The sequence below is a fragment of the Megalopta genalis genome, chromosome 15 (assembly GCF_051020955.1).
Source record: "Megalopta genalis isolate 19385.01 chromosome 15, iyMegGena1_principal, whole genome shotgun sequence".
Classification (NCBI taxonomy): domain Eukaryota; kingdom Metazoa; phylum Arthropoda; class Insecta; order Hymenoptera; family Halictidae; genus Megalopta; species Megalopta genalis.
Genome location: NC_135027.1, coordinates 6,150,223 through 6,174,103, shown reverse-complemented (window position 1 = coordinate 6,174,103; position 23,881 = coordinate 6,150,223). Strand labels below are relative to the sequence as shown.

At 38.5% G+C, this 23,881-nt stretch overlaps 1 protein-coding gene across 5 annotated transcripts in view; it reads left to right on the top strand.

Moving 5' to 3' along the window:
* Nucleotides 1-23,881, top strand: part of rdx (BTB/POZ and MATH domain-containing protein rdx) — a 199,471-nt gene that overhangs the window by 85,621 nt on the left and 89,969 nt on the right. For all 5 annotated transcript variants that reach the window (XM_076526673.1, XM_076526680.1, XM_076526674.1 and 2 more), the window contains one exon: nt 13,962-14,029. The gene's annotated coding sequence lies outside the window, so the exon portion shown is untranslated. The remainder of the gene's footprint in view (nt 1-13,961; nt 14,030-23,881) is intronic.

Below are 23,881 nucleotides of genomic sequence, written 5' to 3'. Positions count from 1 at the left end.
ATCGACGACGCCGAGAGTCTCGCCAGAGTACCATTAGATAAACGATGATTTCATATGTATATAGAACAGAGTGCTCTTTGTCTTTAGGTGACGTTTTTGGTTCCGTCTTTGTGAATAGTCTTCAGTCTCCTGGAGCAATCAGGAGAGTAAAGACGGTACATCAAATTAATAAATAAATTCCTCGTACATCAAATTAATAAACTAAAAGGGATAAGTTTAATTCACTGCGTTTTACTTTTATTTATCTACCCATTTCCAATACATGGTCAATATAAGTGCTGCTATCTATTGTTTATTTACGAAGAAATCGATTGCATTGATTCATCGCTCGAAAGATCCTGTGATAACGACGCGTTTGCACCTCGTGAATCATTTTCAAAGAAAAATGGACTTACATCGATCGCCTTCTGAATCGTCCACATATGTATTTCTTAACCAACGGGTTTCTTTCGCTCGCGAATAAATAAATAAATAAATAAATAAATAAATAAAAAATACACGGACAGACAAAGGATGAAAAGAAATGAAGCAGAAACGAAATGATAAAAACATGACGACGACTACAGTTATCGCCGGATGCCTCGCGTTGTCGGCGCGTCGCATCGATGTTATCGTTGTTGCAACGAAATTGGTCCTCGTTAACATTATCGAGTTAACATCGACGTGCTGGGGGCCCGGTGGATGGGACCGGGCCGGGGCCGGGGTCGGAGCGTCGCCATCCCTGAAACTGGTTTCCCATAAATAAGTCCCGATTACAGGCCTCGCCGTCCGCCTCGATTAAATTAACATTCGGCCGTCGACGACGTTGCCGATAATATTCGGTCTACGCGGCGCCGAAAACGAACGACCGGCGGTGTGCCGATGGGTCCCATGGATGGATGTCCATCCACGTGTCCATGGGGATCGGCGAGCTGCCGCGGCGGCCTCGAGCGGCGCGAACAATCGCTCGCCGGATCGCCCATCCTCGCGAGATACACTTTCTTCGTTAGATCGAGGCCAATCTTTACTCGTTAGATCGAGGTCAAGAGACAAGCCTCGGAACGAACGACGAGCCAGTTAACCCCAGACTCGTTCGGCCAGGATTTCAGGCTGCGGCACGACGCAGGACTCGAGAGAGCTTCGAGGCCCTCCTGCGGCCTGTTTTGAGAAATTTTTCGATTCGAGCGACACCTGGGACCTTCGACGAGCCTTTTCGGGGTACTTCGGGAATATTTCGGGGCTGCACAGTGATCTGGGAATTCGCTTTCTCTGGCGGAAATTATTTTAGCGTTGTTTCAAGGTTCAAGTCTGTAGCATGGTAGGTCGTCAAATTCAGATGATCAGCGTTTTCTATGAAAAAGAAACTTTTTTAGAAGCTTTCTTTAATATGAAGAATTTTATTATTATATTAAGAATTATATTATATTTATATATATAATTAATTATTATATTATATTTATTATTATATTATACTTATTATCATATTATACTTATTATCATTATTATATTATTATATTATATTTATTATTATATTATTATATTATACTTATTATCATTATTATATTATTATATTATATTTATTATTATATTATTATATTATACTTATTATCATTATTATATTATTATATTATATTTATTATTATATTATTATATTATACTTATTATCATTATTATATTATTATATTATATTTATTATTATATTATTATATAATTTTATTTATTATATTAAGAATTTAATTTTTTTTAATTATTTATACCAATATTTACACTAATATGAAGAAAAGTGAACACTGATCAACATTTTTGGTAACATTTCCTTACCAGATCATTAAAAATGTCCAAAGTATCGTGGTCCCTTTTGGAATTGAATGCTTGGAAGCGTGCTTGCAGTGGTCAATATTAACACTAAACCAACCGACCTGTAATGATGATTAGCGTGCATTGACTCATCAGAGTGAAAAGATAGAATTCACTTGGATTTTGAAAAAGTTTTAATCATGAGACTTGTTTCTCAATAATATAATTTATTCAATCATTTTCCACGAAGAAGTCTCCAAAGTTTGTAGCATCGTAAAATAAAAAATCGGTCATTTTGACCGTGGTAGGTTTAGTGTTAAATAATTTCTATATGTAATCGAAATATGTTAAAATCGTACTCGTATGGATCGGTCAGACGATTTGTAATCTATTTCATTAAAAATAAACCATTCTAACGAAATGTTTAATTTCGTTTTAAAGAATGTAATACAAAATCTCTAGTTAAATGATGTAATATTTGATAAGTAATGTAAACATACCGTAATGTATTACAAATCTTCTGAATCAACGAGCCAACATGATTTGTTAAAATGAAAGATGGAAATCTGTATAAATAAATTACGTCAAATTAAATTCAATTAAATTTGCCATCGACACGCGTTAACCGTGCTTGGGAGAGGAACGTTAACCGTTCGTGTCCGTGTGTCAATGTACCAATCTGCCAATGTGTCAGGGTGCCAAAGCGGACAGCGTGCGTGGACAAAAGGCGCGTTGCGTAACGCGGTTCGCGAAGCGCAGCGTCTGTCGACTAGCACGTGGGTCGCCCGCGAATCGTCCGTTCCCTATCGATACGGAGGACTCCGTGTTACTTCCGGCTGCCCGTATCTATTAGATTGTGTAACAAGTCCGTTCGCGTTTTCTTGCAAGGAAATATAGTGTCGCGCAGTCGTCGACGCGAATTATTATACAATTATTACTTCTATACAATCTATCATTATTATAGAATTATTATTATTGTACAATTGCAGTCTAATCTACCCTGTCTTAAAATAGATAATTCCAGCTTTCATTCAGGCTGAGTTGCATAGAAATAGCTTTACAGGAACGTATCTTAAAGGCCATCTAAACTTTTCCTTTCAAGTCTTGTAAGTTCCATGATGTCCGATGTCGATCCCTTTTAATTTTTCAACACGATCTCGTCGTTCTATTGCGATATAATTTACTCTGTTTTAAAGTAGACGCTTTCAGTTTTCGTTTAAGCTAAGTTGCTTAGGAATAGTCCCACTAGAACATGTCTCAAAATTCGTCTAAACTTTCCCTTTTTGATCTCGTAAGGACCATGACGCCAGATGTCGATTCCTTTTAATTTTTCAACACGATCTCGTCGTTCTATTGCGATATAATTTACTCTGTTTTAAAGTAGACGCTTTCAGCTTTCATTTAAGCTAAGTTGCTTAGGAATAGTCCCACGAGAACATGTCTCAAAATTCGTCTACACTTTTTCTTTTAGATCTCGTAAGCACCATGATGTCAGATGTCGATTCCTTTTAATTTTTGAACACGATCTCGTCGTTCTATCGCAATATAATTTAGCCTGTTTTAAAGTAGACGCTTTCAGCTTTCGTTTAAGCTAAGTTGCTTAGGAATAGTCCCACTAGAACATGTCTCAAAATTCGTCTAAACTTTCCCTTTTTGATCTCGTAAGGACCATGACGCCAGATGTCGATTCCTTTTAATTTTTCAACACGATCTCGTCGTTCTATTGCGATATAATTTACTCTGTTTTAAAGTAGACACTTCCAGCTTTCGTTTAAGCTAAGTTGCTTAGGAATAGTTCCGCGAGAACATGTCTCAAAATTCGTCTAAACTTTCCCTTTTAGATCTTATAAGCACCATGATGTCAGATATCGATTCTTTTTAATTTTTCAACACGATCTCGTCGTTCTATCGCGATATAATTTACCCTAATTTAAAGCAGACACTTCCAGCTTTCGTTTAAGCTAAGTTGCTTAGGAATAGTCCCGCGAGAACATGTCTCAAAATTCTTCGTCTACACTTTCCTTTTTAGATCTTATAAGCACCATGATGTCAGATATCGATTCTTTTTAATTTTTGAACACGATCTCCTCGTTCTATCGCAACATAATTTAGCCTGTTTTAAAGTAGACGCTTTCAGCTTTCATCTAAGCTAAATTGCATAGAAATAGTCCCACTAGAACATGTCTCAAAATTCGTTTAAACTTTCCCTTTTTTATCTCGTAAGGACCATGACGCCAGATGTCGATTCCTTTTAATTTTTCAACACGATCTCGTCGTTCTATCGCGATATAATTTACCCTAATTTAAAGCAGACACTTCCATCTTTCGTTTAAGCTAAGTTGCATACGAATAGTCCCGCGAGAACATATCTCAAAACTCGTCCGAACCGTCGCATCGAATTCGCGTAATTTTCCCTCTCGTTTTCTCCTAGACGTCAGAGGTCCGCGAACGGACTTGTCACACAGCCTAGTAGAGAATCGAACGAGCACAACGGCAGGTTCGAGTGCTCGTTATCGATCGTTGGCGCTTGAAAATCGATCGGGAACCGGCGTCTCCGTTGGAACCGTGGGTGTGTTCGAACTCGTTCCGAGGTCCGGAACGGAGAGCTAATTCGACGACGGGGCGCGGAAAGCCCGCGATTTCGGTCACGAAATTGAGCGCGAGCGTGCAGAGGTCTCGGGTCGCGCGACGCGATAGTCCGGCCCGATAAAAACGCGGCGAAATATGTACCGGGGATTCGTCGCGCGGCTTTCGAAAGCCGTCCCGTCCCGTCCCGTCGGAGAATTATGCGAAACGGTCGCGATTCGATCGCTTGTCGACGGGTGTTCAAAGAAGGATCGCGAAAGGGCGACGACGAGTGCTGCGAGAAAGAGCAAGAGAAAGAGAGCTCGCGGAGTGAGGGAAAAGATCCGCGCCGAGGAGAGCAGAGCGGAGCGAAGCGGAGCGGAGCAGAGCGGTGCAGAGGAGAGCAGAGAGCGCGAACCCCGTTACCGTGGCCACGATAACGCGAACGGGAGCAATTATATTTATACGCAGCTGCGTATGTAGGGAAAGAGAGTGCGGGCGGAAAAAGGAATTCGTGGGCTCGTTTGTCGAAGAGCGATGGAGGATCCTCACCGCGTGTATAATGGAGGCTCGAAAAACGAGGCGAAGTGTGGTGAAGAGAGCTGACCTACTGTGGCAAGTGGCTCAGGGCCGTCGCTGTCCAAATCGTCTCCCCTCCCCCCTGTTCTGTCTTCCCGCCATCCGGTACCACACGCAGTATTCAGGTCTCTCTTCTGTGGAGCCCTCCTGGCCACCGTGGCCCACCATAGCCCACCATAGCCACCATCGGGACCATCGTGTCACCTTTGCTCCCTATCTTCTCTTCGTTCTCTCCGCCTCGCTTTCTTTCTCTCAGCGTACGCCCTTTAACACGTTCCCTGCCGCGTGGGGCGTATACGCCCCACGCTGAACTTTCCGTTCAAGCCATTTGGTATTATCATTGTAAAATGAAGAATTTTTTAAAAATTCATTATGCAGTCAATTATGGACATCTTAATACTATTGCTGATGCCCTCATTTAATCGTGGGGCGTATACGCCCCACGCGGCGTGATGGGCAATTTTTCTTTACTGTAACTTGTTTTAACTGCATTTCTCTTATTCCGATCAGTCATTTATTCGCGTGTCGTTGACACAATACTTACTGCTTCACTGAAGCTGGGATTGATTTATAGTTCTATAGTACTGTAAAAGTTGTAACATTCTGCGATAGTTGTGTGGATAAACCACACTTATGTTTGCCATGTTTTAACAAAGTTCATCGTAACATCCCTTTGTAATCGCATACAAACTTGAATTTAACTAAAATGTTATATTTTAAACTAATATAGGCATGATAAAAAAAATTATATGTGAGGATGCAACTCGCTTGGCATAATAATGATCAGCCAGGTATTTGTTAAAGTAATTCCTAGAAAAATAAATTTATTGGTTTGCTGTGTTATGCATGTTAAACTATACTACCTTTCCTTCATAATTATGATTTTTGCACTATTTTAATTATTGTAAAGCATACGTCAGAAACAAAATAATACAAATGTAAAGCGTGGGGCGCATACGCCCACGCGGCTTGAACGGAAAGTCTTCAAAAAACGGTCTGGCAGGGTACGTGTTAACCCTTTTTAGTGCCGAGCGAAAAAGAGGTGCTTATGCGAAGATGACCGGCCGAATTTTACGATTTTACTAGGATTTGGAAAAAGGCTCGTAAAAACCAAAATAGAGAATAAAACAGTGACGCTAATTTCTCTCTCGTAATGTTATTAGACTATTTATAACGTATTTATTTGCTTATAACGCTACAAGGTGCGGCCCGATGTATCGGCCTCCGGCACTAAAAGGGTTAAATTTGCTCCGGGATCCTGGAATATGTCTCGGTGTCCTCTTTCATTTATACTTTGATACAATTAAGCCTCTTTCGCACGGCGATCCCTGAATCGCGATTCGCTGTTCGATGTATTTGAAGCTAGAAAATAGTAGCATTTTACTATCTATTAGCGACCGACCGATCGGCGATACGCGAAATAAGTATCGCGATTCCGTATCGCGCGAGCATCGCCGTCTGAACGCTCCCATTCGAATCGCACGCGCGAATCGTCGCCGTGTAAAAGAGATCTTGCCCGATAGAACGGCCCTCTTTCGAACCCGAAACGCGGAAATTCGTATCGGTTCGAATCGGCTGTCCTCGTTCGGCGTGGCAGCAGCGTTCTAGCTTTTACGAGTTTCGAATCGCTCGGCGCCGGCCGAAGGTCCGAGCAGCGAAAGCAAGTTTCCATTTGAAATTCGAATGCCGGGAACGCCAAAGATCGGCGCCTCGCGTACGGTATTCGCGTCGGATACGTTCGCCGGTGCCATGGAAAACCATGGTTTCACGAGGTGTGGGCTCTCCTTTCGCGTTTCTTTTCTTTTCTTCTTTTTTTCTTTCTTTTTTTTCGACTCGTTTGGGGACGCCGAACGCCCACCGGAGGAAAGTGAATCACCGACCGAGTGAAAAGCGACCAGTGAAAAGTGCGCGCCGGCCGGGTAGAATGGCGATTTGAAAGTTTCTGCCTTCAGCTTCTCTAGCGGCGTGATTTTCACTTCGCCAACCGTGGGCACCGGTGGTTGACAATCGAAAGCAGCCGGCGCACGAGAGCCGGTCTTCTTTCCATTGGCCGGGCCCCGGCCTCTAGACCCGGCCCCGCGACTCGGCCTCAGACCCCATACCTCGGCCATCAAACGGTGAAACAAAGGGAAATTAGTTGCTACAACGATTGCACAGGGCGTCCTGCTTTCCTGGGTTTCTTTTGTTCGCCGCGAAATTTTAGCAACATCCGAGCTTCTTTACAGCACACTTACAAGCACACCGACGCGAGTTTCATATCGTTCCAACGTATCATTTCGTATCGTTCCAGCAAAGCTATACCGTTGAATTTTTGCAGGCAACGCAAATAATTGTAACAGAGTTAATTTTTATTGAAAAAAAAGAAAAGAAAACACGCATAAAGCTAATCGATATTAACCCCTTAATGCACAGTTTTTTTGAAAAAGGCCGGCCAAAAGAAATCAATTCTTTTAAATGTAAAAAAACACAATTTCGGACGTTGTCTTGGCAAGAAAATTACAAAAATACAAAAATAATCAAAATTTTTATTGCAATTCTAATTTTCAGAATATTACTATTATTATTATTATTGTTGTTATTATTATTATTATTATAATATTTTATTTTACATTATATTTTAGTAAAATATATATTGAAAAATGAGCGAATCAGAATCTGAATATGAACACGCTGTCGGAAAGCGGCTCACAAGGAAGAGATAAGTCATAAGTGATAAGTAGAAAAAGGATATATTTTATACTTGAACAAGTAAGTGTTATAGCTTACAATCCCATGTAAATGATAAATATCAATAAAATGATTGTTTTTTTTTTGCTTTCACATTGTTATTTTCAATTCTCGATTGCATTCGAGTGTGACAAATTATAGCAACATAAAGTACAACGCCGCTCGAATTATCTCGAGTGTGCACAGTTTGGCCAGTTTAGCGCGCTCGAATTAACTCGAGCGTGCACGTTAAGGGGTTAAGGGTGATAGTTCGGTAGGCACAACTACACACCTCGCTCGTCCGCAGGCAACTAACTAAAAAACAAAATTTTTGGCCGTTGGAGCCTCAAGAAAAAGGCAACGCAGACAGAAGACAGTCGTCGCACTCTCTCGCTAGATGCGACGCAGCTCATCATACAACAATGTAATACCCTAATTTAACCCTTTGCACTCGAGGGCTCCGGAGCGGAGCCATTTAAAATTTGTCTTCAAACTCGAGGGCTCCGCTACGGAGACAATGCAAATAATTTTCAGTTTTTAACATAAGAACAAAAACAAATGGTAAAAATTAGTTATAGGATGTTTCGCTGTTGGTGACAAATGACGGTCGCGGCTCGCGGATTGTTATGCTCTCGATAACAGCACACAATCGCGGTTTGAGCAACATTCCGCATTCCGCACTTGGATGCAAGTGAGTTAAGTCGTGTTATTCAGCAGTAGAGTGTATATCAGATTCTAGTTTATCTGTTGTTTTTATATTTTGAATACATATTTATATCCCCGATATGGCAAATAAAAGCAAAATTTGTGAAAATTATAGTGATATTGAAAGTAGTAGCGACGAATTAGAATTTGAAGTTCATAGTGAACATTACATAAATAATATAGACGCTCTTGGCCGTGATGAAGCAGACAATATTGAACTAAGCCATGAATCCGATTCTAATGATAGTGATATATTTCCTGCTGTACGACGACACATACCGAGAATTGAAAGTGATATTGAAGTGAAGTTTGTAAAATTGTTGGTGGACCAATTGATTGGAAATTTCCGACAAAACAGCGCATCTCGAGAATACAGTTACACACCAAATACGGAGGCCAGGCTCAACAACCACCTACATATTATACATTCTGGAACCAAGAAAGATTGTGTAGTGTGTTCGAATAGAAAAATTCCGGGCGAAAGACGGCAGACCCATTATTTTTGTGATACCTGTCTAGAGAAGCCAAGATTACATATTGGCAATTGCTTCAAGAGGCATCACACTTTGGAAGATTACAAAATGTAATAATTTTATAATTTTTTTTATATATCCTAACATTTGTATCCATAAACAATTACAAAAATAATAACATACAACGATGACTTTTCTTTTAATGCTTATATCATGAACTTACATGTGAATATGATGTTTTCACTAAAATGGCTTCGAGTTGCTGGTAATATGACTCAAAAAAAACTTCGAGTGCAAAGGGTTAAAATATTAGGGTGTCCCATAAGTTTCTTCCCTTTTTTTGATGCGAAATGAATACACGATATTTTTTGTTTAAGATGGATTTATTATGATATATATGAACCGTTCTGTTCTATAACCTTCTTCCATCTCTCAGGAAGCCTCATTATGCCCTCTTTCCAAAATTGTTGAGGCTTATTTGCAAAATATTGTTCAAGGTGCGTTTTTATTTCGCTTACGAATTTAAACCGTTTTTCACGGAGAGAGTTTTTTAACGAGAAGGACAAGTAATAATCGGGATGGAGCAATGTCTGGAGAGTACGGAGGATGAGGTAGAACGTTCCAATCGAACTGCAATCATTTTTGTCTTACGAACAACGCAACACGCGGCTTTGCGTTGTCGCGATGAAAAACGACGCCGCGTCGGTTCGCCAATTCTGGCCGTTTTTCTGCTATGGTGGCTTTCAATTCATCGAGTTGATTACAATATTTAGCCGAATTGATCGTTTCACCTTGAGAAAGGAGCTCGTGGTAGACTACGCCTTTCCAGTCCCACCAAACGCACGAAAGAACTTTCTTCGGATGAAATCCTGACTTCGCAACAATTGAGGGACTATTTCCTTTTGACCAAGTTCGTTTTCGATGCACATTTTGGTATAAAATCCAAGTCTCGTCTCCAGTGACAAGTCTCTTTGGGAAAGGATTTCTTCCACGTCGTTGGAGAAGCAAATCGCACGTAGAAACGCGGTTCATAAGGCTGGTGTCAACACTTATCGACGGCGTGGAACTTCGAATCGATTCACATATCTCATCTTGATTAAATGCTTATGTACCGTTGTCCCGGGTATGTTAGTGGCATCCGCTATCTCGCGCACACTATATCGCGAATTTTCAGCGAGCATATCTTTGACAAGGTCCGCATCCATCGTTGTTGGTCGGCCGCTGCGGTCTTCGTCTTTCAAATCAAAATTGCCAGCTCTAAATCTCTCAAATCAATTGCGGACTGTCCTAATAGTCGTAGAACCATCACTGTAAACGGTACAAATCTCGTTTGCAGTGTCCTTTGCCCTATCACTTTTTTTAAAGCAATAAAGCATAACATACCGCAAATATATACAGTCGGTCACGAAAATATTCGGACACCACTATAATTTTAACTATTATAATCCGTACTTTAGACAAATATTTAAAAAGAACAAAAAGAGGCTTCACGTATGTTACTATGCAGTATGTAGTTAACAAAAACATAAAAAATATTTATTTACGATACGTGGTTATATAAATAATTAATGAAATATAGAAAGAAGGCCTATTTTAATGTCACGAAAATATTCGGACACCATGAAAATTAAATTTATTTTATTGTACATAAATCTTACTTTTATAAATTAATATTTCGTTGCATATCCCATCTGCTTTATGACGTGTCGCAATCGTGTTGGCATATTACAAATTATTTTTTTAAAATAAACTTGCCCAATACGTAGCCATTCTTCTTGCAGACGTCGTTTGAGTTCTTCTTTTGTGTTTATGGGTGCTGTCCGAATTCTACGATCCAATTCATCCCATAAATTTTCAATGGGATTCAAATCTGGTGATTGCGGTGGTGGGTGGAGGACATTTTTACAAGTATATAAAAGGAATTCTTGCACAATTCGCGATTTGTGCTTTGGGTCGTTATCCTGATAAAACTTTATCCCATTTTTAAGACCCATATTTTCTGCACTCTTTTTAAATTTTTTTGCAAAATGTGCAAATATCTATTTTTATCGAGGATATCGTCGATAAAAACAAGTTCTCCTACGCCATGGGCCGAAATACAGCCCCATATCATCACAGATCCACCACCGTGTTTCACAGTCGGCTGCAAATGTTTCGGATTTAATTCTTCCTTCGACTTTCGCCAGACTCTAATTCTTCCATCACTTCCATAAACATTAAATTTGGACTCGTCCGCGAAAATTACGTCCTCCCACCATTCACTGTCCTTTGCAATGTAGTTTTGTGCAAATCTCAATCTTTTCATTCTGTTCGCTGCGTTGATATACGGCTTCTTTCGAGCGATTCTTCCATTATAGCCCTCCGATCGTAACACTCTCCTTATGTTTTCTGGATGCACTGATATTCCACGGCATTCATTTAATTCAGTTGCTAATTTTGGAGCACTTATTCGAGGATCACATTTGATTTTCCTAATTATAGAGCGTTTATCGCGAACAGTTAAGATCGGTTTGCGTCCGCTTTGAGGGATAGATTCAATTCTATCTTCGTTCTTGTAACGTTGAACAATGTCCCATACGGTGCTCTTGCTAATGTTCAATAAATTAGCAATTTCGCGAATCGATTTCCCCTTTTCCCGATGAAAAATTATTAATTGTCGCATATTAAACGATATATTCATACTTTTCCGACCCATTTCGCATATGTTTCGAACAAGACTCATAAATATTTGATCTCTAACACACTCTGTAGATAGTATAAATGGTGTGTTTGCAAACATTGTTTCGGTTACTTCCTAGAACTTGGAAACTTGCGGTGTATAGCAAGTGTCCGAATATTTTCGTGACATTAACCCGAGAAAGATAACCTACGTCGCAGAGGCGCCTGCGAAGACTGTTGATTTTTGTTAATTTTTCATAGAGGTCTAGTGATTTAAGTTTAAAATTACTTAAAACATAAAAAAATATAATATAAATGCATTTTATTTTTACAATAATGCCAAACCTTTAAAATGACTAGATTAACTTAAATAAATATCCATTGTTAGTATAAAATTGACGCCTTAGAAAAGCATGCGCCTCTGAAGCGTATGGTTATCTTTTACGTACGTTGTCATATGGTTATCTTTCTAGGGTTAAAATAGGCCTTCTTTCTATATTTCATTAATTATTTATATAACCACGTATCGTAAATAAATATTTTTTATGTTTTTGTTAACTACATACTGCATAGTAACATACGTGAAGCCTCTTTTTGTTCTTTTTAAATATTTGTCTAAAGTACGGATTATAATAGTTAAAATTATAGTGATGTCCGAATATTTTCGTGACCGACTGTATATATATATATATATATATATATATATATATATATATATATATATATATATATATATATATATATATATATACAAAATATATACAAAGTTCCTATATATATATATATATATATATATATATATATATACAAAATATATACAAAGTTCCTATATATATATATATATATATGCTTATATTGGCTATCCATATCGAACGGCGCAGAAAAAATTTGATAAGGAACTTTGTCACCAACGAAATATCCTCTAAAAGAGCTCTGGGACGACTGCAACCGATACCCTAAACAGCCAAGAGATAAGCCTTCGTGTTTATATAAACACAGCCAGTTAAAGTCATTCGTAGCGCGGCGCGGAAGGAACTTATGGGATACCCTAATATTAGGGTCGCATATTATGTCGCAGGGACAACCTTCAACATATACACCGAAGCCGATAGACGGTAAATTCTCTCTAATCATTACGGTTATTCGACGATTATCGCGGCTCGATTTCATAGCTGTCGACAATCGGTAACCATAATAACCGAGTCGCAAGGCTCGAATAATCGTATCTCCTATTCCCAAATTGTGCATCTTTTGTGTATAATCGGAGCGTCAATTAGGGAGAATTTACTGTAATATCGAAATATCAATGCCTTTGATAAATTACCGAAAACCTAAATATTAGGACTACCGGAAAGTTCTGTCCGTTTTTGAATTGAAATATAACACAATTTTCGTACATTTAATAATATTTATTGTAGAATATTCTTTCCATCGTTACTTAGGACTTCTTGCCAGCGTGACGGCAACTTGTGAATGCCATTTTTAAAAAATGATTTATTTTTAGAGGCGTAGAACTCAACTAGTGCTTGGTTGACATCAGCTTCGGTTTTGAATTTTTTTTCCTGTAAAAAGTTTTGCAAAGAGAGAAACAAGTGATAATCGGAGGGTGCTAGGTCCGGGGAGTATGGTGGATGTGACAGAATTTCCCAGCCTGGCTCTGCGATTTTCTGACGAGTCGCCAAAACAGCGTGTGGTCTGGCATTATCATCGGTAGCCATGTTTCCACGATCGCGTCTCACTTAATAATGACATGAGACATCTTTGTTTCAGTTTATTTAGGAGAGTACATGTGTGTAAATGCAATGATAAAGAAAGGTAGTCATATATGTCTCAAATCAACATGTGCATATGGATTGAAACTTGAAGTGACACTATCGGACAGAACTTTCCGGTAGACCTAATAAATGCCTGTATTATTTCGGTGTTATTCATAGAGATTCGTTCAGGTAGGAGTCATTAAAGATTTTTACCTGAAATTCTTTTTATCTGAAATTCTTTTTACCTGAATCACATGGAACACATTATGGATTCTTCGATAGCCTAAACCGTTTACTTATTGTCTCTGACCGATACTGTTATCAACTAGATTTCTTTTGTAATTTTTACACTTCCTTCGAATTTACTGCCGTAAATGCTATTATAATGCTATTATAATCAAACTTGACTTCATGCGTATTCTTCTCCCTCTCGAGTTTCTGCGTTTAAGATCTTTCTTAATTTAAAATTTTTGCATTTTATCCAGGGATTGAAAAAGTTCTGAAAATAATTGTTTCAAACTGTTATGTGTGTATTGGTTCTGACTGAAACAGTTATGGAGAATCGAAATGTTTTCATAATTGTTATAAAGTACAGTATATTCTCTCCAATTGTCCCTCAGCTTGTAAACGAAATGGACGATTTGGGAAGAGGAGATATATACGATTATTCGAGCCCCGCGACACGCCGATATAAACAAATCAGTCCATCATCAGTCGATAACCTTCCATTTTGTTTTCTCAGTTTCAGATGTGTCGCGTTTGAGCTGCGTTCAGGCTCTGCCGCCTGATCAGGACGAGCAATGTTGGCGCGTGAGTATTACACACTTTCACACCACTTTTTCTAGTTTTATCGGCTCTCGAAACATGCCAGAGTCTTCCTAATCTTTTGAACGGGATACGGAGAAGATTGGAAATCGATTACCCGATCGACTGTTTTTCCCGGAAAAATACGATTTGTCGGAGGGACAAAGAAATAGGGGAATCTTTACTGTCACAGCGGAGTTTGATCGGCGACGCGAGTCGGTGATACCAAGTTTTAACACGGTGCACGTTCGTCTTCGGCATTATTCGAATAACTTTTTATCTATACAATTATTCGAATGAATAAGTATTGGGTTGGCAAGAAAGTAATTTCGGTTTGCATCTATAGATAGCGTTATATTTGCATTGACATTCTTTTGTTAAGATTGCAATCTTTTTGTTTTCAGCTTTGGTAGTTGACACGTTTAGGTTACTATAGAAACAAATTCCGTGTAGTTTTCCTTACAATTGACAATTTGCAGTCCATTTTAACATGGACTGCAAAGATGAACATTTTCGACACATTTTACTTTCTTATTTTCATAAAGGCAAGAAAGCGGCCGAGGCTCGCAGAGAGATATGCGAAGTTTATGGCGTCGTTTGCTTAACTGAACGCACGTGTTAGAATTGTTTCAAAAAATTTCGTTCCGAAGATTTTTCACCTAAAGACGACCAACGTTCTGGTCGACCTTCTGAAGTTGATAATGACAAAATCAAAGCCATAATTGAATCGAATCGTCATATAACTGTACGAGAGATTGCAAAAAGGTTATATGCATCGTACACAACAATTGAATATCACATAAAATATCTTGGACTTGTTAAGAAGCTCGATGCTTGGATTCCGCATGAATTGAAAGAAATTCACTTAACCCAACGAATCGGTATTTGCGATACGCATTTTAAACGTAATGCGATCGACCCTTTTTTGAAACGAGTGATCGTTGATGATGAAAAATGGATCGTTTACAATAACATTAATCGTAAAAGGTCATGGTTCAAGCGCGATGAACCAGCACAAACCATATCGAAAGCTGAATTGCGTCAGAAAAAGATCATGCTGTCGATTTGATGGGACTATAAAGGTGTTGTGTATTTTGAGCTGCTTCCAAGCAACCAAACGATCAACTCAGATGTTTACTGCCAGCAACTTATGAAATTGGAGGAAGCAATCGAAGTGAAAAGGTCAGAATTGGCAAATCGCAGAAGAATCGTATTCCACCGCGTCGATGCGAGGCCTCGCACATCTTTAGCAACACGTACAAAATTATTGGAGCTCGGTTGGAAAGTGATGTCGCATCCTCCATATAGCCCCGACCTTGCACCATCGGATTATCATTTATTTCGAAGTTTACGAAACTTTTTAAGTGGTAAAAATTTCAATAATAACGATAACCTCGAATCGCACTTGATTGAGTTTTTCACTGATAAGGAGCAGAAGTTTTATCAGCGCGAAATCATGAAGTTACCAGAAAGATGGCAAAAGGTCATCGTACAGAATAGAGAATATTTGACTGATTAAAGTTCATTCTTCTTCTAGAAAAAATTGAGTTTTATTTCACATTGAAATACCGAAATTACTTTCCTGCCAACCCAATATAATCGAACAATTTTATTCGCGAATAATTATTTCGTGAAGAATTTATTATCACCTTATTCGTGACTGTACATTGTTCGCGAGTAACGCGTTCTAATTTTATTTTTACTCGAGTAAATGCAGTTATTCGTCATTCGCGAATAATTAATAACGAGTAAAGATCTTATTCTTATTCCCTATTCGACAATCGAACAACAAATGAATGAATTTCGTCCAACTCTGGTGCACCTAGTCAAGACGATCGCGTCCCCGGAACCTTGTCATCCTTGCGTCCATGTTAAGACAGCTCGGACACGTGGTGCGTCGGTTCTTTCTGTTTGCACTGTCCTCCCTGTTCGCTCTGTTCCACGGTGAACAAGAGACACCGCGTCACTTTCTAAGAACTTTCCATTCCGCGAGCAACGGAAACGGACCTCCGCGGCGCTGTCGAATGTTCGATCCGAGGAGCTATAAGGGACAGCTTTGACAGACAATTGGATCAGGAGCGAGCAAGGATCGTCGATATCTCCGAGGACCCGCGGATCTACGTTTGCACAGCCGAATACTCGCCCTTTCGGGTCCGCGGCAGCTTTCCGAAAACAGCGAATTGCAACGATTGCAACCGCGAGGAGTGCTAATGGTCGATGCGAGGCGTCGTTTCCGGGGTCTCTGAAGTTCCCGATCGGACAGGGGAGCACAATGGACACGGATAAACCGTGGATATACACCCGCAGCGGCCGTCGAAATGGTTATTTTCGACGGTGAGGCCGTCTAGGACGCGTAAAACGAGAACTCGAGGACGTCCTGTGCCGTGGCACCTCTCACTGCTCCGTTCTGTACGGTGCGACGGAAAGGGAGACCGGAGACGAAAAGGAGCGAGAGAACGCGCACGAGTACGAGAACGAGAACAAAGGAAAAAGAGAGAGAGAAAGAGAGAGAGAGAGAGAGAGGGGGAAATGGAGAGCCAAGCCCACGAGGAGACCTAACCCCAACGCGTGACCTCCGATGTTTCCTGTTCGATCATCGATCGTTTCGCGACATCGATCGAGACGAACCAGCGACGAGGAGAAAAAAAATGCTTACCGATCCGGACGGCGCGACAAGCATTGAAACATTTTTGGACCTCAAAACTAGCTCGGTTGAAACATTTTTGTTTCAGTGGCAGTGACATGAAATTCAGTGGCATGAAACAGTATTGTTTCATTTTTGTCGCGGTGGTTTCGGGAACGATAAAAAAAGAAATGTCCCCTGTGTGAAATCAGTGAGGCAGTTTTGAGACGCTGACAATTTTATGATAATAACGATAATAATCTATATGCATACATTGTATACGGGGCAATATTTTGTAACAGACGATATAAAAATAAGAGCACGTGGATAATTATAAATGAGTTAGAAGAATTTACAGGGTGTCCCAAAAATGTCTCGCAGTCTAAAAATAGGGGATTCCTGAGGTGATTTGAAGCAACTTTTTCCTTAGCGAAAATGCAATCCGCGGCTTCGTTTACGAGTTATTAACGAAAAACAGTGACCAATGAGAGGCGAGATCAGCTGGCGCGAGACGGCCGAGTCAATGAGCGGACCGTGAGTTTCGTGCGCACGTTGGCTGGGCCGCTTCACGCCAGCCGAGCTTGTCTCTTATTGGTCACTGTTTTTTCGTTAATAACTCGTAAACGATGCCTCGGAGAAAATTTTTATAAAGGAAAAAATTACTTCGAATGACCTCAGGAATCACCTCTTTCCGGATTGTGAGACATTTTTGGGACATACTGTAGAAGAAACGAGAATAATAATAATAATAATAATAATAATAAGTGAGTGAAAAATATGAACGATATTAATGTAAAAACAGTAATATAAAATACAAAGCATATATAATAGCAAATAATAGAGGAAATAAGGATAAATGTAAGGAAATATCGATAAATAGAAAAAAATAGAGGAAAAGAAAGGAGGGGGATGGGGTGGGTAAGGACAGAATATAGGAGAATTGAGCGATGTACTGTATAGATCACGATGACGACAGTATGATGAAAGGATTATGTCAATTATATTATGATTAATTATGTTGTATTGATTGGTAATGAGTAGACTGCGGATCTTTATGCATTTGTGATATTTTCATGGCAGATTTTTGAAGTGCTAGAAAACGTTTATAATAACATGATCTAATAGCATCTTCATTTTCTCTTCTTTTAGTTGACCAAGGAAGCTTTTCTTTAATTCTGATTTTTGTAAAATGACGTATGGGAACAACAATTTCCATAAAGATCCTCAATCTACTAATGAGCATCAGTGACGAGCAATCCATGGTCTACGGACCGCATGCGGCCCATCCGCGGTTTACCTGCGGCCCGCCCGTTGAAAAATAATCGGCGATCGTCCCAGATTGAATTTCACGATGTTTCTCCTGACAAATGCCAGCTTAAATTGTTTAACACGTTCCCTGCCAGACCGTTTTTTGAAGACTTCCCGTTCAAGCCGCGTGGGGCGTATGCGCCCCACGCTTTACATTTGTATTATTTTGTTTCTGGCGTATGCTTTACAATAATTAAAATAGTGCAAAAATCATAATTATTAAGGAAAGGTTGTATAGTTTAACATGCATAACACAGCAAACCAATAAATTTATTTTTCTAGGAATTACTTTAACAAATACCTGGCTGATCATTATTATGCCAAGCGAGTTGCATCCTCACATATAATTTTTTTTATCATGCCTATATTAGTTTAAAATATAACATTTTAGTTAAATTCAAGTTTGTATGCGATTACAAAGGGATGTTACGATGAACTTTGTTAAAACATGGCAAACATAAGTGTGGTTTATCCACACAACTATCGCAGAATGTTACAACTTTTACAGTACTATAGAACTATAAATCAATCCCAGCTTCAGTGAAGCAGTAAGTATTGTGTCAACGACACGCGAATAAATGACTGATCGGAATAAGAGAAATGCAGTTAAAACAAGTTACAGTAAAGAAAAATTGCCCATCACGCCGCGTGGGGCGTATACGCCCCACGATTAAATGAGGGCATCAGCAATAGTATTAAGATGTCCATAATTGACTGCATAATGAATTTTTAAAAAATTCTTCATTTTACAATGATAATACCAAATGGCTTGAACGGAAAGTTCAGCGTGGGGCGTATACGCCCCACGCGGCAGGGAACGTGTTAAAATTGTGGAAACGTTTGAGGAGCGTTTCTCCTTATAGTCGCAGAATTATGGTAACCATAGAGCGTACGGTGCGATCCGGAACAAAAATAGATACATAACTCAGGCTACGTATCGGCGCGCAAGAATTCAGCTTCCCTAATGCAGTGAATTCTCCTCCAATTTCTAAACTGAGTGTCGATCAGGGAAAATTGACTGTATGTCCGGGCAAACGGCGCGGCGGGGGTTGATTTTGCCGAGTACGGGGTTGGAAACGAGAAATTTCCGGCGAACGCTGTGCTTTTCCGACGGGAAATTCTTTTACCGTTTCGCTGCTCGAAAGTTGAAGTCTGTTGGCACTGGATCAGTCCTCGCGCGTATCGAGCCGAAAATCGATACGGGCCACGAGCCGCTACGAGCAACGAGCGACGAAACCCGCTGATTGCGAGCGAGGAGAGGAGCCGTTTCTGCGCGCGGCCGCGCGGTCACGCCGCAATCCCGTTCAAACGACGAGGCGCGGCGGGGCTAACCTTAACCTCGGTGTGTCGATAATCGATGGAATTGATCGTAGGCTCGGCATGAAAGTGTCCCAAGGTTCGGAGCTACCGAAGGCTGAGCGTCGCTAAGCCCGGAGGAAAAAATTCGCCCCAGAAATCCTGCCGCCACCTCCCCGCGTCTCCCTTCACCACCCTCGCCACCACCCATCTACCTCCACTTATTTCCACTTACCTCCACTTACCTTCACAACCCTCCCAACGTATCGTTTGCCGTTGATACCTTTAACAATAATGATATAGTTTTATTTACGAAGTTCTCGTTCTCCTTTCATTTCATTTGGCAAATGAATGTATATTATATTTTGTGTACTGTCATGGATAATGTCGGAAGGATTCTAAAGATTTACAGAACTTGTAATTATAATAATTTAGTTAATAATGTTGAAAACATTATAAGCTCCGGTTCTTATAAACAGAGTCGCTAAATATTTTTAAAGATACCAGTGCAATATTATCAGACTCAAATGTTGAAGGAAGTTGTGTATCAAAAATAATCTGTTAATAAACCTCGAGAAGTGCAATATTAATAAAATAAATAAATAATAATCTGATAATATTGCACTGGCATTTTTAAAATATTTAGCGACTCTGTTTATAAGAACCGGAGCCTGTAATGTTTTCGACATGGTTCTCGAATGGCAGATTTGTGGAGAAATTGATCCCTAAATCTCGCGCAATCTCTGTTCCTTTTAATTCTGTTTATAAGAAGTGCAATATTAATTATATAAATTGATCCCTAAATCACGCACAATCTCTGTTGCTTTTAATTCTGTAAACCTAAAAATATTGCACATCTCGAGGTTTATTAACAGATTATTTTTGGTACACAACTTCTTTCAACATTTGAGTCTGATAACATTGCATTGGTATTTTTAAAATATTTAGCGACTCTGTTTATAAGAACCGGAGCCTGTAATGTTTTCGACATGGTTCTCGAATGGCACATTTGTTGAGAAATTGATCCCATATAACTTGTAATTATTATAATCCTATTTGTGGAGTTCGACGTGCTGCACAGTGGAACTTCTGACGGAGCAGGGTAAATTCTCCCTAATTGATCCTCAGCTTGGAAACGAAATTGAACAATTTGAGAAGACGAGATACTATTATTCGAGCCTTCGCTTCCCAAATTGTCCATTTTTGTGTACGAACTCAGGGTCATTTAGGGAGAATTTACTGTACTGATTGATCTAGGAACGATTGGTCTAAAATGAGAGAGAAGTTTTGGAGAGATTAAGTAATTTATAAGCAAAATGTGAATCAAATTTGATGCGTCTACCTTTCAGAACGGTACTAAATTTTGATCGAATGACAGAAGTAATCATATGCTCATTCTAATTTTCATATATCGGGAAATTATACGAAAAAATTTATGTTGAACTTCCTTCAATATTTGAGTTCGATAATATTGCACTGGTATTTTTAAAATATTTAGCGACTCTGTTTATAAGAACCGGAGCCTGTAATGTTTTCGACACGGTTCTCGAATGCCAGATTTGTTGAGAAATTGATCCCTAAATCACGCGCAATCTCTGTTGCTTTTAATTCTGTAAACCTACAAATATTGCACTTCTCGAGGTTTGTTAACAGATTATTTTTGATATACAACTTCCTTCAACATTTGAGTCTGATAACACTGATATTTTATTAATATTATTTTTTATTATAATATATAATATATAATAATAATATTATTTTTTATTATAATATATAATATATAATAATAATATTATTTTTTATTATAATATATAATATTATTATATATATATATAATATATAATAATAATACATATAATATTATTATTATTTATTAATATTGCACTGGTATTTTTAAAATATTTAGCGACTCTGTTTATAAGAACCGGAGCCTGTAATGTTTTCGACACGGTTCTCGAATGCCAGATTTGTTGAGAAATTGATCCCTAAATCACGCGCAATCTCTGTTGCTTTTAATTCTGTAAACCTACAAATATTGCACTTCTCGAGGTTTGTTAACAGATTATTTTCGATACACAATTCCCTTAGTCTATTTATATCTTCTATAAACAGTATCATGATGTATACAGAATTTTCCATCTTCGAAAAATATGCGAGGATTTTTGCAACTTTGTCGGCGGGAGACTAAAATTTCGGAACACGAAGTTACGTATAATTTTGTAGCGCAACACGCTGAGGTACGGGGAATGGCCTTAAATCGTGTTAGAACGCGCGGGAGAGAGAAAGAGAGAGAGAGAGAGAGAGAGAGAGAGAGAGAGAGAGAGCAAACAGTGTTAAGGTTAGTCCGTTAATTACGATTTCATCCAGAAATTAGCCGAGAATTTCTGTCGTCCGGGGAAACGGGGTTAAGGATGAATCAAAGTCGCCGGCAATGACTCTCGAATCATAATGGACGATTTCCGAATTCGCGTTCAAGGCTGCGTAGCGGCGATCGATTATCGCGCGAACTGTCTCGCCGGTCGACGGTGGCATCGAGTCCCGGGGTCGGATCGCCTCTAATCCGAGGATTTCTCTCTCGTTTGCACAATCGACGATCGACTCGCATTCCGACAACGGTGAAAGCAAATTTAAAATGAAAAAAAAGGGAACACCGTGTCGGAAGAGCTCCTCGCGGGCTCGCGAAAACCAAACGAACGCGCGTACGTGAACTCGGGAGAATTTTCAGGTGTACGCGCAGGAAACGAACGAGACTGTTATCGAACAGGATGCTAAAAGAACTAGTATACGATGAGAAAAAAAACGAAAAGTACATGCAGAAACGGAACCAGTCGGACCTAGGCAGACATTAACAACTTAATTAAGTACGCTTTGAATGAGGCCGTTCCGCCAGTGAAAAAGTCAACCTTCATAAAATATTTATTAGCTAAACTGCCCAGTCTGTTTTATTATATATTATATATTATATTTATTATATTTATATATATATATTTTTAAACTTTCTGCAATAAATTTATTTTCTCTCCGTGTTCAAATATAATCTAATAAATATAATAATATAATAATAATATATTATTATATATTATTATTAATATAATTAATATATTATATATTATATTATTATTATTATTAATATTATATAATAATATAATTAATATATTATATATTATTATTATTAATATTATATAATAATATAATTAATATATTATTATTATTATTATTATAATTAATATTATATAATAATATTATTAATATAATTAATATATTATTATTATTATTATATTATTATATTTATTAGATTATATTTGAACACGGAGAGAAAATGCATTTATGGCAGAAAGTTTAAAAAGATTTACAAACAATAGAAAGGAAGAAAGATATATACATTGAAAATCATGATGACAATGTATGTAAATTAAATGGCACTAAGAAAGAGGAACAAAGAACTGAAATCGATAATAACAATAAAAAAAAATAATAACGACAGTAATAATAATAAATAATGATACACTCTAACAGGCGAAGAGGGACATTAAGGATGAGAGTTGCGTAAAGCGGCGATAGGAGATTGTTCGAAAGGTTGAAATTGAATTGTTAAAAATATGAACGGTGTTGCAGAAACGGTTCGCATTTAAACACAGTACTTAACCTAACGACCACTTAAGCCAGTGGCTCGTGTATAGATAAACTGAGATCTACAAGAAAGTCCGATATACCTGTATCGGCTGGATGGAATGTTCAGATTGATTGAGGCTGCGCGTCTGAAACAGGAAAATTCTCCTTCTACGATTTTGCGTGGAAAGCTAGGTGATCCGAAACGGTACGACTATCCCCGAGGGTGAACAGGTTGAATCTTCGGAAAGGTAACGCTGTAATCATTATCGGTACGAGATATTGATTATTAACACGTTGGCTGCCGTGGGGGTCACCGGTGACCGGCGACGCGACGAATAGTTCAAATACATAATTAGGGTAAACATAGATACGCATAAATTTATCAATAATATAATATTGTTACGAATTATTACACTTCTCCCGCGTCGCGGCATTTTATTAACAATAGAGAACACGAACTATAATACAACTAAATTAAATTATGTTAGAGATCTTTGAATTTTATTAACAATAGAGAACACGAACTATAATACAACTAAATTAAATTATGTTAGAGATCTTTGAATTTTATTAACAATAGAGAACACGAACTATAATGCAACTAAATTAAATTATGTTAGAGATCTTTGAATTTTATTAACAATAGAGAACACGAACTATAATACAACTAAATTAAATTATGTTAGAGATCTTTGAATTTTATTAACAATAGAGAACACGAACTATAATACAACTAAATTAAATTATGTTAGAGATCTTTGAATTAGATGGTGTTGATCGCTCGACGGTCCCGACTCTTCGATTGTCCGTTGATAAAACACCTCCGTGGCAACCCCTCTCTTCTATTTTTCTTTAAGGAGTTGCTCACAACAGGGCAGTTTCACATTACAGCGACTTGATTTGGACAAGTCGCCGTAACAATATTATAATAATTGTAATTTATGACAATGCGCCACGAAAAGTGCATAAAACAAGTTTATACAGCTAAACTTATCTGCTGTAAATAATACTTCAACATA